Raw genomic sequence first — 15,194 nt, 5'->3', positions numbered from 1 at the left:
AGGCAAAGACAAATAATATTTGAGATCTCTAGCGTGTAACTGAGCACTATCTACAAAGATGGACGTTGATGACAATGATTTGTACGAAATGTGTCCTACCAAAAGGTAAACTTTAAAGGCTGAGCAATGTCAAACATGAAATTTAAGCTCAGAATTGCTGACAAGTTAACACAGCATAATGCTAGGAAAAAAATTACATTTCATGAATTGTAAATTCATTTTTTAAAGGAAAAGCATGTGCAGATTGACCCACATTTTAACTGTTGACGCCACTGAGGGCGGCAGACAACGAACACATGGTAATGAGGTGCAGCCTTATCAGCAAATTTCTTTTTGTTACATAGCAAGAGCTTAGGTTATATGAAAGGCATATGAAAAGTGCGATGATCTAAGGTTAAATCACTAGATTATCATCCTTACAATGAGAAACCAGTCTGGGGTTCAGATCTCGTCTCGGGACACTCTCTGTACGTAGCTTGTGGGCCAGGGTGGGAGTCGGAGGGTTTTCTGATACTCCGGTTCTCCCCTTCCCTCATAGTGCCGTCACCTTTAGCTTGAAGCTCTTTTCTTTGTCATTTGCCCAACCAACCAAACAAGCATCCATCCACCCATCCATTTATTGGTTCAAAGGCTTGCAATTGGGTATTTTCGTTCGTATTTTTCGAGTGGATCTTCTAACGACCAAACAAAGGTGTTGAGCTCATTATCAAAGATTTAAGATTTTAGATTGTGACATTAATATGGCGATGTTGTACTTAAAATGTACTTTCTTACACGAAATACACAGCGAACTCCTACACACGAGCACACACACACATACAGAGTGAGATACAGGGGAAAGATATGTGCTATTATTAGGACATGATACTGAGAACTGCAGTGAGTCTCAGCTTCGAAGTTCTGACTGTGTCATGATTTTTTTCACTCCTCGTCAAAATTACATAACTTCATTCAGGAGGAGAACATATAATAGACAGCCACATTAACACAGGTACGGTCACAGTCCAACAACCATCATCGCACAGTCATACAGACCAGGCTCGTAGAATGGACAGACCCTGCTTGCCGCCATATTGGTGCTCGTAATGGATTTTTCTGTGCTACTTTCTTTCTGTGGGTTTTTTTTTTCAAAAGCTGTCAACGTGCATGCTTTTTGTATTTTTTTAACCCGCTTTAATTCTTTGATTTTACACCCGGGAAGTTAGGTGTAAATCTGTTCGTGTTCTTTGCTGGTTTTTATGTCTGTAGAGTAGCAAAATGGCTGCGTAGTGGATCAAATAAGTTCCATTACAGCGCGCGCACAGAGTCTCGCAAGTATTTATAGATCAGTGGGCGCACGCAAGGTGCGGCATGTTTACAGCACACGAGACGATAACTGCCCACACACCGCTACGTAGACGAGAACCGCATCGACCTCTTTGTTTTGCGAGTGGCTAGCGCCCCCTGCCGGCAGCGGGTGCAACCACTTGCGTCATCAGTGAAGCGCACGTGCTTGCCGCTGGACGCGGTCTCCGCTGGAAGCTGCTGCTGCTGCTGCGCTGGGAAGCACTGATGAAGTGCCATCCGGGTCTCTCGGAGGTTGTTATCTCCCAGCACCACAGAAGCTCTCTTACGAATGAAGACAGACCTCAAGAACGAACTTTCCCAGGTTCTTCATCGATTTTGTTTGTTTGTTTGAACAGTGTTCAACAAGTTAATGGCGTGTGTAATTCGTTTCAAGGGGCACGTGAAGAGTAAGAGGTCAAATGCTCTCTCAAGCACGCATTAAGGAAATCCTCTCTGTGAACCGCTTAGACATGCGTATCATGACGTCACTTCCCGTGCAGATCGAGTCGCGAATTTTAATAATATTAGATTTTTACATGGCGCTATTCCCAAGTCGGCTCAACGCGCTTTACCAATCCGACAAGCATGTATAACACACACACATTGAAATGCACACATGAGGTCCCCGCCCCCAATCCACACACATACACGCAACTATAATAGAGAAAAGACTTTGGTAGCTGGGATTTGAAGCCGCCATGAGGGCAGTGTCGGCACATGAGGCAGCTGCGTACGTCGGTTCTCAAACCAGTTGAGTGTCTAATGGACTGGACTGCCATGGAAACTTCCAGAGTCCGGCGTGCACACACAGACTGTGGCAGAGTGTCAAATTTGCAAGTGATGGAAGTGAAGAAAAATTTGTGTAGAGATCGCTAGTCCACAAAGTCATGCGACGAATGGCACAAGAAACCGAGATGATTTGATCTGGCGCTCTATGAATTGCCGAGGACTGGTGTAAGCTTCCTCAGAATAGAATATCACAAAATATAGATGACAAGAGTGTTTTTGTTTTGTTTCTTTCTTTTTTTAAGAGCACCAAATCAACAATCAACGATAACCGCAACTGGTAAATGGAAGCCAGTTCCCAGATTTTATAGCGCAGATCTACACAGTAGAAATCTGTGATAAAAGCAGATCGTAAGACGTGTAAACAGTCTTGTATGGTGATAAAATCATCTGTACATCATTAAAATCAACATGATACATTGACAGCGAAGCAGAGACGACAGAGTGGACTGCACTGTGTGACGTACATTTTCACCGAGGATCGAATGACGAGAAGAAGCCGTTACGAGGAGGCTGGCTTTCGATGGGACAACAGAAGGTCGTAGCTGAACCAATAAGTCCGAGGACAAGCAGATCAATTGAACAGAAAGACGAAGAAGCATGTAACAAATAATAGGGACGAAACTAACAACAGGTCAACAGACAACAACAAATATCGAGAGCTATATAGTCCTCTCGAGCCAGTCAGGCGAAGGGACATCACTCAATATACTGTGTTATCTGCCACAGAGTGGTCTCACATAGACATCCTGTGCCTTGTCCATGGCTTATTTCCAGTTTTCACATTCTCCCTACAGCGGCGGATTCGCAACACGATTGGCACTGGCAGTTTCACCTCACCCTGGTGACAGGCGGCCTTCAGGTCGCGCGCTAATGAGACGGCAGGCGCCAGTTGCACTCACGCGGCTGTCACACTCGACGTCATACGTACCAGGGAGGTGATGACGACATTACTGCAGTTCGACTCGCACGGGAAGAGCTAATGAGGCCGACACGACGAGAGACGGAGCAAGACCCTCGGCTTTGCGGGGGAGAAAATTGCCGCAGCAGTGCGGACCAGCAGGAAACCCTTCTTGCTTCACCTTTGGGCGTCAATTGGCGAGGGCTTCGGTATAGGCATCGGAAGTCTTTCCTCCCGTCCCCCCAGCGTCTCTCTCACCCCGTCTCCCCCCCCCCCCCAGATGCCATAATTGGTGTGAACATACATTTGAATCTTGTCCTTCCACGCTTAACACTCATACTGAGCCGCCATATTATGACAATACATGAGAACACTTTTTATTTTAAAGACATTGTTGTGACGTTTACTTAAATTGTTTATACATTATAATGTATCAAACAAACCCTTGTAATATGGCCGATGCTGAAACAAGAAAATCGTTTGTTCTCTCCTTCACACACACACACCACAGACAAACTAGTCTAACTCTACAATGGGCGGTGCAAGATACTGCTTATTCGTAAGCTTGGTCCAAAACGCCAGCGTGTTCAGCTGACAATAATTGGCAGAGGCCCTGCCAGCAGTGATGGTCCGTCGAGCCACTTGTGACTTACATGGGGGCCGAGTTCCTCCAGTGCAAGTTCCAACTCCCAGTCTCTGCAAACAGGTTTACCCGTGCACACTGGAGCTGTTGTGCCTGCTCGCGTCTCCCAGAAGCAGCGCCAGCACGGCCGGGTTCATCTTGTAGGCTTTCAACCGTGAAGCGTTAAGCGAACGCCTGGCAAAAAAAAAAAAAAAGAAGGAAGCTTAAATGTAAAATCTCACGCCCAGATGAATGAAATTCCCCTCACGTTGTCGGACCGGGAAGCGTCGAAAGGGGTTCACAACTGACGAAGCAGTTTTATCCAAAAATGGAAGTCAGACAATTGAAGAAGCTATGTGGGACTTTAAAGGTGGGTGGGGCGAGGAAGGGTGGAGTGGGGGAAGGAAGGGAGGGGTGGGGATAGAATAGACAGGAGATATGCAGCTAGAAAATATGAGATTATTACCAATATGTGCCATCAAGCCCCGAGTTTGCTTGGGCACGTGTGGGCTTCACGAGGGCGCAGGCAACCAGCACCTGTCCTTACCAGGTCAAACTGGGTCGAGGTCAGCGCTCGAGGTTCTGGCGGGGTTGTGCTTTTTTTGTGTGTATTACTCGTGTATTGTTCACGTGTAGCTCAGTTTGGATAATCCTGAGCAGATAACAAAAGACGCATACTATGAATAAAACGCACATCTCTCTCTATGTACCAATATGGTGTGAGTGTGTTTGTTCTTGAGAGAAAATGTTGAGTGTGTAAACTCCCACGACTGTGTCATTACGAAGATATACTAAAGACGGACATACCAACTAAACAGCATGTACACACAAAGCTTTCCAAAAATCAATGAGCCTCAGGCGATCACCTGTCATCCTGGGATGACATACTTATGTCGAGCGAACTACAGCTACAGGTCGGCTCGGCCGATGAGCTGTCATAAAGACCTTCTCGAGTGGGAACACATTTACACACATATCACGCTTTCATATTACTTTCATATCGCTTATTAATGCCTGAAAGGCGATATCACATAGAAACACAGGTCTGGAGAAATCAAGTAAATACAAATTTCCATACCTGTTCCAAATCTCCATGTGAAGCCATGTGTGATGTCACGCTAGTGCCAATACTGTACCATTAAATGATTCGATATTACTGACTTTTAACATACATCAAATCTGACATCAAGGTGTAAAATCTACACGCCGTACACCGCGAGACGGGATCTGGGCAGTTTCCTTAAACTCAGAGACTGGAACTCCTGCTTGAATATAGTGGCCATTAAAAAAAAAAACGGATGGGAGGGTACCGGAAGAAAAAGGCGAAAGAAATGAAGTGTAAGTGGGGAAAAAAGTCGGAAGAAATTGGTTTCAAAGGTGATCAAGCAAAAAAGAAAAGCAGTATTAAAAATTCAAACTCAGTATGGTGCTGCATAAGAACTATCCAGCTCATGCATAATCCGATTGAAACGCATTTAATGCAATTCTAGAAAAGATATGTGGCATAGAAGCAGAAGACACCAGGACTGGCTAGAGTTCTTCTTCTGGAAAGCTCATCCTGGTGACCACAGCAAAAGTGCACGTCCTTGTTGTTGTATGTATAGCCGCCAAACTTGTATTTACAAACCTTACTGATTACTGAAAAAGTATGAATTCAAAGTTTTCTGGATGCTTTCCAAAGTTCGAGAATGTGTGATAGTTGCAGTGTTGTCGGCAAAACAAACATTGATGCCTGCAGCAGTTAGGACGCTGAATGAGACAGTTATTTTGGTGCATCATATTGAGCACAAGTCGGGCAACATGTTTTGGATATGCAGCATCAACCTTTGGAGGAATAAGAAACAATTTTCTGTCTTCGAAAAACGACTAGTAAAACTTTTTTTCATTATTCTTAGTGCTTATTTTCATCCCATTCTGTCCTCATCGGTTCAGCAGTTATTACTATGTCGGCTACATGTAATATTTATAAGGAATTATTACTACTTTCATAACTGTACCTCGCCTGGAACTTGGGTGTCTGAATCCTCAGAAAGTATGTCTTAGTACTTCCATTCTATGCAGAATTCAATATTATTCTCCACTACTAAAGCAAAATAAAATCTCGCAAGAAATCCGATGCATGGCTACGACTACGACCACTGGATATTATTTTTTTGCAGAGCGTCGCTTGGGTCTTAGGGTGACGTTGCACGTTATTCGCGCGTGGGAGCGAGATGTTGCAGGACTTGCTGATTACAGGTGTAAATCTCCAACTTTGACATCCGATAATAAACCATTGTATTTCAGGAAGGTCTTTAAGACTATGGGTTATTCACGTCGGTACTGCATATCCATCGATTAATAGATTTTATTGACTCCTCCATCCTCTGTACCTTGATGACATTGGCGTAACGCACAGAAAAAACCGAAGGCCCTTCAACCATTCTGCAGGTTTTACATGGCCGTAATTTGAGGAGTCCCCGGGAGTTCCAGTCTCTGAGTTTAAGGAAATGGTCCAGATCCCGTTTCGCGGTGTACGGAGTGTAGATTTTACACCTTGATGTTTGGATTAGCTCTCTTGGTCTCTTGAGACGACGATCTGGCCATTTTGAATTCGTTGTGACAGGAAGAGCTCGGTGGTCCTTGGAGTATTTGTTGGAGTCGTCCTGTAACTTCTCGTTAAGTCACTAATCAACTGTGCCGCTATCAATCATCTCTGGGGGAGGGAGAGATCCGGGAAGTGTCACGCTGTAAAGAACACCGCCCGTGATTAACGACCCTGGGTCCTGAATGTTCTTTCCCTGATCGCCATAAATAAGGACCAGCTTGATGAACGCTTGTCAGCGGCCTACTGTAATCCAGATGGTACATTAATTAAGTGAACTTTGTTATCTCTTGATCCACTTCAAAGTCACCCTCTGACATTAGTCCTCACAGGGAAAACACCTGCGCCACCTTTTGAGAATCCGCTTAGCCAATAGCAATAGATGATCCTCTTAAACAGAGAAGACTTTAAGTTAGGAGTCTTGTCGGGCTACAACACTTATAAACTTACCCCACCCCCCTTAACCCATCTCTCTCTCTCTCGCCATTTTGTTCACGGGCAAGTTTAATGTGGGGAAAAAAAAGGATTTTTGTGCAAGCCAGCTCGGAGACATGTCGCTGAAAACATTCGTCCTTCTGCAGCAAAATGTGCATGTCAGTGCGTGATGGTGCAAGCTTCGTTGTCTGTGTCAATGTGTGTTTGATGAAACAATGACCGGAATAATTTGAAAACATTTTGTTTTTTCCTCCAGCATGTTTTTTTTTTCTCAACCATTTCAACGTTCTCGATCAACATCAAAACTGCTCCCTTGGTGTCCTTACTTTCTCCTCATCACCCACTCATCTTGTTCCCAGCATCCCTTCGTCACACAACATTAAAGCGCGCTGCAGCCGTGCCCGTCGTTATCCAACAACCAGTGGTTCTCCATCGTGCTTCATCCTATATCCAGTTGCTTCAAAGTCATTAAATCTACTCGGTAGAGTTTGGAATTTTGACCTTTAGTACGCAGGTGGGTGGGTATTGTGGTGGGTGCAAGGTTAATGTTTTCTGAAAACTGCCAGCCCCATAGTGTCACAACAAATCATAGCTCTCCTCGACTTTCTCACGTATTTATTTTCAACACATACACCCATCGCAGCTGACCTCAAATACGTGCATCGGTATTCTCTCTCTCACACACACACACAAAGACTGAAATAATGTTTGCGGCAGTGCGAGAGGCAATGACAGGAACTCAATGCAGTTTCAGGGTGTATCATTACCCTTGATGGCGACGTCTGACGAAAGTAAAGGAGTAACAATGGCTTATCTTTCATCGTCATCAGCCTTCCCGCCCTTCCTTTTCCCCCAGCATTCTGAGAGTCAGTTTCCCAAGAGAGAGAGAGAGAAAAAAAAAAGACTCCATGACACAGCATCTTATAAAATGAAATTTCTCGGACTAAATTTAAAAGGGGGGAAAAATCTGTGCTTCCATTTCCCTTCCACTGCAGCCACTGTTTCTGTCTGTTGCTCGCCGTGTTTACGCGGACGGCCGCAGCCAGCATCATCATCATCTCGCTCGCTCGCTCGCTCGTAACCCCCTCGTTCGAACTTGGCCTTTACACGACCTTGAACTGGCGTGGCCTAGATTGATTCAGTGCGGAATATCGACCGACATACAACATTTCACCGTCCGTCACCATTTCTTTGTAATGTCCTGTTTAATTTGATGTGGCTCTTTCAACTGTTGCCCTCCCCCCATCTCTCTCTCTCTCGTTCTCTAATACACGGAGTACTTGGAGGAAGACTTAAAATCGAAAGTGCACTATAGAGTGTGTGCGTTTGCGTGTACGCTTGCTAGTCGTTGTAATCGCTTGTTTTAAAACTAACTTGTAGTTGGAGCAAATCAACAACGCGAACTTTGAAACGAACGGCAGTTTTAAAAACAACGAGCGCACGCACGTGCAACAATAAACCAAAAAAAAAAAAAAAAACATAAACACTCTTGGGCGTTACCGATGAAGTCGCAGGACGTGATACAACAAGATGGTTAGTTAATATGCTAGCTGTAATATGACTCCACTCACTAGGTAGGTTTGACTGCGGGACTTTGCAATCACCACACGCGATACACTGACCCTACAGTCAATACAGGCGTGATAACATGACCATGCACTCACCAGGACGATCATTTATATGATTCTGCTATCGGCTACAAGAGTTTGTTTACACTATTTAAAAAAAAAACCGACGCTGAAGTCTACACCATCTACAATAAACGCCCCTGAACTTGTCGACAATCACCAAGAAATAATTATTTTTTCTATTTTTTTTTTTTTCTTCATTCACTGAAGTCTACACTTTTTTAAAAAGTACGGTTTTGACTTGTCCACACTCACCAACATTCACCTTTTCGACTTGTCAACATCACCAGCAAAATGTTTTGTAATTTGTTGACATTCACCAATAAATAGCTTTGTGACTTGTCTTCACCTGCCAAGCTTTACTTCATGGTTTGGTGTTCACCTACGTGATTTTGAGTGTTCGGTTCTGTATTGCACTGGTACATTTTAAACGCTCCCGTTGAAAAACCTACCTATATATCTTGAATTTTTCTCTCAACTTCCTCCCTCCTTCACTCCATCCCCACCCCCCTCCCACAATCTGACCCTAGTTCGCCTGCCCGTGGCCGCAGAGCTCGGTTTTAAAGTGGGTCAGGGAAGACGAATTGGTCGAAGTCGCGGCCATTTCGTTAATACTACTTGGCAATGAATGGGCGGACGCTGGCTTGCCGGCGTTGTCGCTCCGGAGGCTGACAAATCCCGCGATCAATGGCGCTTCACCCGTGACTTTTGAGGTATGGGCCTCCTCCTGACGCGAGAGTGCTAGCCGAGACGCTGGGTGTTAGCGTGTACCACTCACCAGCGCTGTCATTGGGGCCATCAAGATCGATGTCGCTGCCCCGGTTATCTTGTCAATCTTCGTGTCATTTTCTGCGAAAACATCAACTCTACACTGCGGCATGTTTTACGAGGGGAAGGGCTATCGTGGTTCAGTAAACAAAAAATAATTATTTTCGTGTTTACTCCTGAAGTGTAACCAGAGCGCATTTTTACCCCCTTTCCTCGAAACTTGAGTGAATTACCCCTTCCTTTGCCTTCTTGAAGTTCAAGCCAACACATATCACGGAGAGAAAAGGGCACAATCGTGACGTCATGAATGTCCGCCCATACATCTAATTATCATATGCTCCTTGATCTCCCACTGGATGAAAAATTGACAACTTGAGCGTCAAATTACCACGCTGTCAAAATTTGCTCTGCGCAGTAGACGTGTATCAAAATTTCGTCTTCATGATTTTTTTTTTTTCATTTGAAGTCACCAGTAACATATCAAAACCAGGAAAACAAACATTGTAAAAAGCATGCTCTAGACTAGAGTAAAGAACTTCTACCGAAGTCTATGGCCTACTCGTCGAAAAAAAAAATAAACATGTCTAGTTTGGTGACTGTTGAACCACGAACTTGTATTACTGGACTGCTGGCAGGTGATTTTTTTTCCAGTTGACTACTAAAACGAGGCATGCTACTACAAAGCTTCCGGTTTAGTCACATTCTTTGTTTAGGCTTGCCGAGACTAACAAGGGAGAACTTCGCAAAAGGCTAAGCGTTGGTCTTGGCAGACAGACAGAGGTCCACCTATACACGTCTATGATTGGACAAACGGTTTGGATATCTTTTTGCATGCGTGTAAATAAATTACTTGACAAAGCATACAAAATGTTGTTCATATATATATATAACCGAAACAAGATGACGTTGGCCTCTTATGTATGTTTTATGCTATTTAGTTATGGCCTTAGATATCTTTGATAAAGCCAATGGGTTGAAGACTAACCTTTTGTCTCTGCTTTTAAAAAGAGGGGTCAGGACTGTTAATCAACAAGACTGGTGGCCAGAAACTATGTCCAATAATACTTTGAATTCTATCCATCTACAAACACTAACATTCTGTCCAACCTGTTGCTAGTTGTTTCAAGGAATTTTAAATTTGTATGGATGTTTCTGGGAATATTGTCTACTGGATTGTATGTTTCGTAAATGTAATTGCTAACAATTGATACATGTCTTTGTGTTTCTTAGATATTTATGACATAAGAGCTTATCTCTGTATAGATTAGTAAAGTCAATCACTACTTGAACTAGGTCGATTCCCTAACCTATTACTCTCTCTCACACACACACACAACTCTGCCTGCTCTGCTTAATTTATAAGATTAGCTGAGTACCCGGCATCGTCCGGGTGACAGCGTGCAGTCCTGCAGTGCAGATCAAATGAAATTGAGAGGCGACAGATGCCACAGTCCACAGACCATTTGCACTTGAAGCGGGAGATGAAAATTACAGTGGCGTTCTTGCAATTCCCCTCCCACACAACATCTCCCCTTTCGGTTTCTCAAATAGGGAAACCCTCTCACATTTAGGACGTTACCAACATTTGCTCGGGTGAGAGAGGAACCTTGCTACATTCTCTGTGTAATAATTCTGTAATTTTATGCGAAGCCAACACCAATATCTGAGAACGGGAAATATAAACACGAAAACTAAATCTGCTCCTAGGCAACGTGCATCACTAGCCATAACACACACATACACACACAACATTTTTAATACTGTCTCGTTATACTTTAGTTGAGGTCTCTGTCTTATCGCATGACGTGTAGAGCCTATAATAAAATAATCCATTACATTAAAGCATTAAAGGATGTGGGGTGCACATTTTTTGTTCTGAGAAGAGGGTAAAGCTCAGTGTAAGACACTGTTTCCCCAAACATCTGGGTGAATGAATACCCCTTATCCGCTGTCGAGCTAACACTCCTACAAACACCACCATGCACAGAAAGATGTCAATACCACAGACGTCAGGATACGTTCACATTATGTATAGACTGGTAATATTTTTCTGTGCATGATTATGTTCTTAAGGGGGTATCTTGAGGCTCGTAAGGTAGTGCAGGTGGGGGGAGATTAATTTTAGGCTTGTTTTGAGAAATAGTATTTTATCCAATCATTAGAAAAAATACTGTACCCTACTAGTCCTTTAAGTGAATTCACATGCAAGCTGGTTACGCGCTTATTTCAATTAGATGAACATTGACTGCCGTTTATCGCGAAAAAGCAAGAAAGAAACGTGATTTTTTTTTCGGCAAAAGTGATATTAAAACAAATGAAGAGAATTAGTAAATGTCACGCGTAGCAATAATCATCACGAATTTGATGTTTGCGCATCATCATTAGCTATTTTGAATGGTTTCCCTTACTTTACGGTGTATCGAATGTCGTATTAATTTTTTTCCGGCAGATACATCCAGCTCTTGCTGTCCTTCTCGGCAGAGATGTCACTAGGAGAAGTAGGTTGAAAAGTGGAGTCTGTCACGCTTTAAATAAATGGAAAAAAAAAAAAAAAACAAAAAAAAAACAACCAAAATACTACGCATTTGAATTCAGTTTTACTGGAAGCGTTTTCAGTAAATAGATGAGGAGGATGTGGCTGGTGGTCTGTGGTTGTGCATTTGTGCTCTGGTGTATTTTCTTCAGGCTGTTGTATACGTCTGTGTTTGTGGTGCCCGCCAATGTCGGTTGTAGCTTCTGTAGTGAACATTGCTACAGTGCTGTGTACATGTGCCCTTACAGACCAACCTGAACGGTCTGCGTTTTTTCATATATCAGTAGATGTAGGCGATATAAAACTAACCCTGTAAATGTCAGCCTCGGAAACACATTCATTAATTAATTATCCGCTATGATTCGCACCTGCGATCAATGAGCGCCGTACTACGTCACGCTATTGCATCATTCACAACATTGCCTGCCGTCAACACCAATCAGAGAGAGAGAGAGAATGAACGACAGTTCAGATTATTTGGACGCTGACAGTCTGCATTTCTCGTGAAGTGGCTTTCTACTTTATTTAGCACGAGAAATGATGACTTTCAGCGTCTGAATAACTCGAACTGTCGAGTGATAAACTTCGAACCATTTACTTGCCTTTCGAATTCGAATTATTACATGATTGTCATTAAAAACATTTTTTATGTTCAAACACACATGGAGAGGATACCATACTTGAACGAGAACCGTGCGGGACTCCTTACCAGAAGATGGTACTCATGATGCTGATGTCCGCGAGGAATAATCCTTAATCCTTCCCATATCATAAACATGATACACCTTGTAGTGATACACCTTGTAGTGATCGTACATGCAAAAACTGTCTTCGGTCACTACACGCGCACTACACATTTTCTTTCATCACAGTCTTCGCCTTTACCTTTATTTCAAACATTAAATTCTTCGCGTGATGCATCAGAAAACAACACTTACGACTTGACTTGCCTTTTCCCTTTAAGCAGGCACAGAGAGGAATTGAATCCTGTCTCCACACACTTTGGGGACTATAAGGCTTTGGGAGGCTGCTGTTCGCAGTTCATGTGATGTTAGCTTCTCGTGAAGCTCTGCCACCATAGCAGCGAGGATAAGCAAGGTGTATAGACTAGTCTTTATGTCTATAACACGGTTTACAGACTAAATGTTTTGTTTGCTAGAGGCTTAACCTTTGCTTCGTATTCATCAACACTGCTTTTCACTTTTAGAGATCTTAATTCTACGAAATGTCAATGTGGAAATGACTTTATCGTGTTCTAATTGAATGTTCGGGTAACTAAAATTGGGTCCTAAATTTCTAAAAATTCTAAATTCATGAAGTACAGCACTTGGGAACCTTCAAAACCTTGATAAGAATGAGCCGACTTCAGTACGACTGTTTTAATGAATTAATGAGAAGTACTGTTTCGTATAAAAATTGTTACCAATCATGTCAAGAGTTGCATTTTTTTAAAAGTAGTGCACCTTTCCCATACTCTCTACCGCTGTCATTTTCGCAGTTTGTGTCACAGTTATCCCTAATGTTCCATAAACGTCCACTTCGGTCTTTTTTTTTTTTTTTTTTTTTTTTTTTTTTTTTTTTTGCCGAGGAGCCAAAAATCTGCCAAGGAATGTAATTATTAATTTTTTAAAAAAGGAATCGTTTTAGTGAGTAGTATAAACTGCTTAAAATATGCCATTTTGGTGATCAGAGTTAGCAACATAAATAAATAAAATAGATCAAAAGGGCTTAATGTAAAATAAAATAGTTCCTTTAAAAATTCGTCAGATCATTTTAAAACATGATATATATATACATGCTTTATTAATCAAAATGATAAGGAAAAGATGTTAAAGAGAAAGAAAATAATTTCCACATCAATCCCAAACATGTAAAAAGTCGAGGCTTTTTCTAAGTAAGATACGATAAAGCCATACACGTTTTTATCAGCCGCCATTTGTAAAAAAAAAATAAGAAATTGAACTTTCCATGTTTAACTTCTTGACCGACTTTAAGGCAATAAAGGTAACTTTTAACAGGTGGGACTTTATTTTACAGAAATAGCCAACTTGTGTGAAGATTTTGTTAAAAACGGTATGATATGACTTCACAGAAAAAGGTACGAACGACGACAACGGCTATGTTAGCAGAGTCTGCGACAGTAACAACAATATGTAAGCAATCAAGAACTGACCCATACTGCTGCATGGTAGGAAGCCACTGTGCAGGTGTCAAACGTTTTGGTGCACGTTTTCTTTCGCTTCCGGTAGGTATATCGAAAGAGCATGTTTATGGGCGTTTCATTACTATTTATTATTCCATAAGAAATATTTCAGACTAATAAAGCAAATAATTATGGGTTCTAAATAGGTAGGGGTTTGGTTAATAGTGCAACAAAGCAATACATTTACGGTAATTATATTGTGGACATCAAAAGTCTCGTTAAATTTCATATATTTGCGCTTAGTTTCAAGTCAGATCTTCCGGAAGTGTGGTGGTGGGCTGCTCGCCGAGACAGCGGAGAACTTCGCTAATCGTTGGTCTCGGCGGACAATCATTAGTCCACCTATACACGTCCGTGGTTTTACCTTGCGTATCACGTGATATGTTAATATAGGTAATAAAAAGGTTTGTTTGGAGGACAAACAGCCTCATCGTCTTATGTTGCTCAGTGCTTACAGCAGAGGTTTTGGTCTGTTTATTGTAATAGTAAAGGTTAATCTGCTCTTAATCGTCTCTGTTAACCAATAACAGTGCACATTAGCAAGTCTGCTTGCCTCTTTTTTCTCGATTTATGGACGAAAACAACTGCAATAAAGCACAAAGTTAGTCGAATTATCCGCCAATACAACCTTCGCAAACAACCACGTAAACTTATTTTATACATCTGCACGCTATAATTTCTTATACCCTGTTAATTGATAACAGTTATGGGTGAATTATTCGAGAAATGAAACAATTATTTTCAGCTGAAGCCCCCCCCCCAAAAAAAAAAAAAAAAGAAAAAAAAAAAGGAAAAAAATCCCTAAGCTTTCACTTATCCTACATTTAAGAAAAGTCAAAAGATATTTATAAGTCTAGAAATGTAAGTTAAGACGTACCCAGATAGCATGAAAACATTTTAAAAACGTTTTAAAAACGTTTACATGGTTGTAATAAGGTTTACGTTTTAGATAAAACGTTTTAAAAACATTTTAAAAACATTTACCAAAAAAACATTTTTAAGTAAAACATTTTAAAAACATTTTTAAAATGTTTGAAAATAAAACATTTAAAACAAAAATGTTAAATAAATGTTTTATAAACGTTTACAATGTTAACCTTTATGGCTGCGCGTCATGACGTAATTTTTTATAAGACGTCACTATTTGATTCGCGGGCATTCGCTTCTCCTGTGGAATTTTAGAGCCAGTCCACGGTGTAGATACTGAAAATTCTCACCAAAAAGCTTTTTTAAAGACTTTGTTATATTTGTCTTATGATTAGGTTTGATAGTTTAAAGTCATTGCAGTTTTTAAAACATCAATGCTACGTAACTAAATATTTGCTATTCTTCTTGTGGATGCACGTACTCCCATGATTCCACGCGTCGCGACATTTTCTCTGCTGATGTACTGTATGTTTGAAAACCA

This window comes from Pomacea canaliculata, linkage group LG2, assembly GCF_003073045.1.
Source record: "Pomacea canaliculata isolate SZHN2017 linkage group LG2, ASM307304v1, whole genome shotgun sequence".
In the NCBI taxonomy this organism is placed as follows: domain Eukaryota; kingdom Metazoa; phylum Mollusca; class Gastropoda; order Architaenioglossa; family Ampullariidae; genus Pomacea; species Pomacea canaliculata.
Note: the sequence above shows the minus strand (reverse complement) of the source record.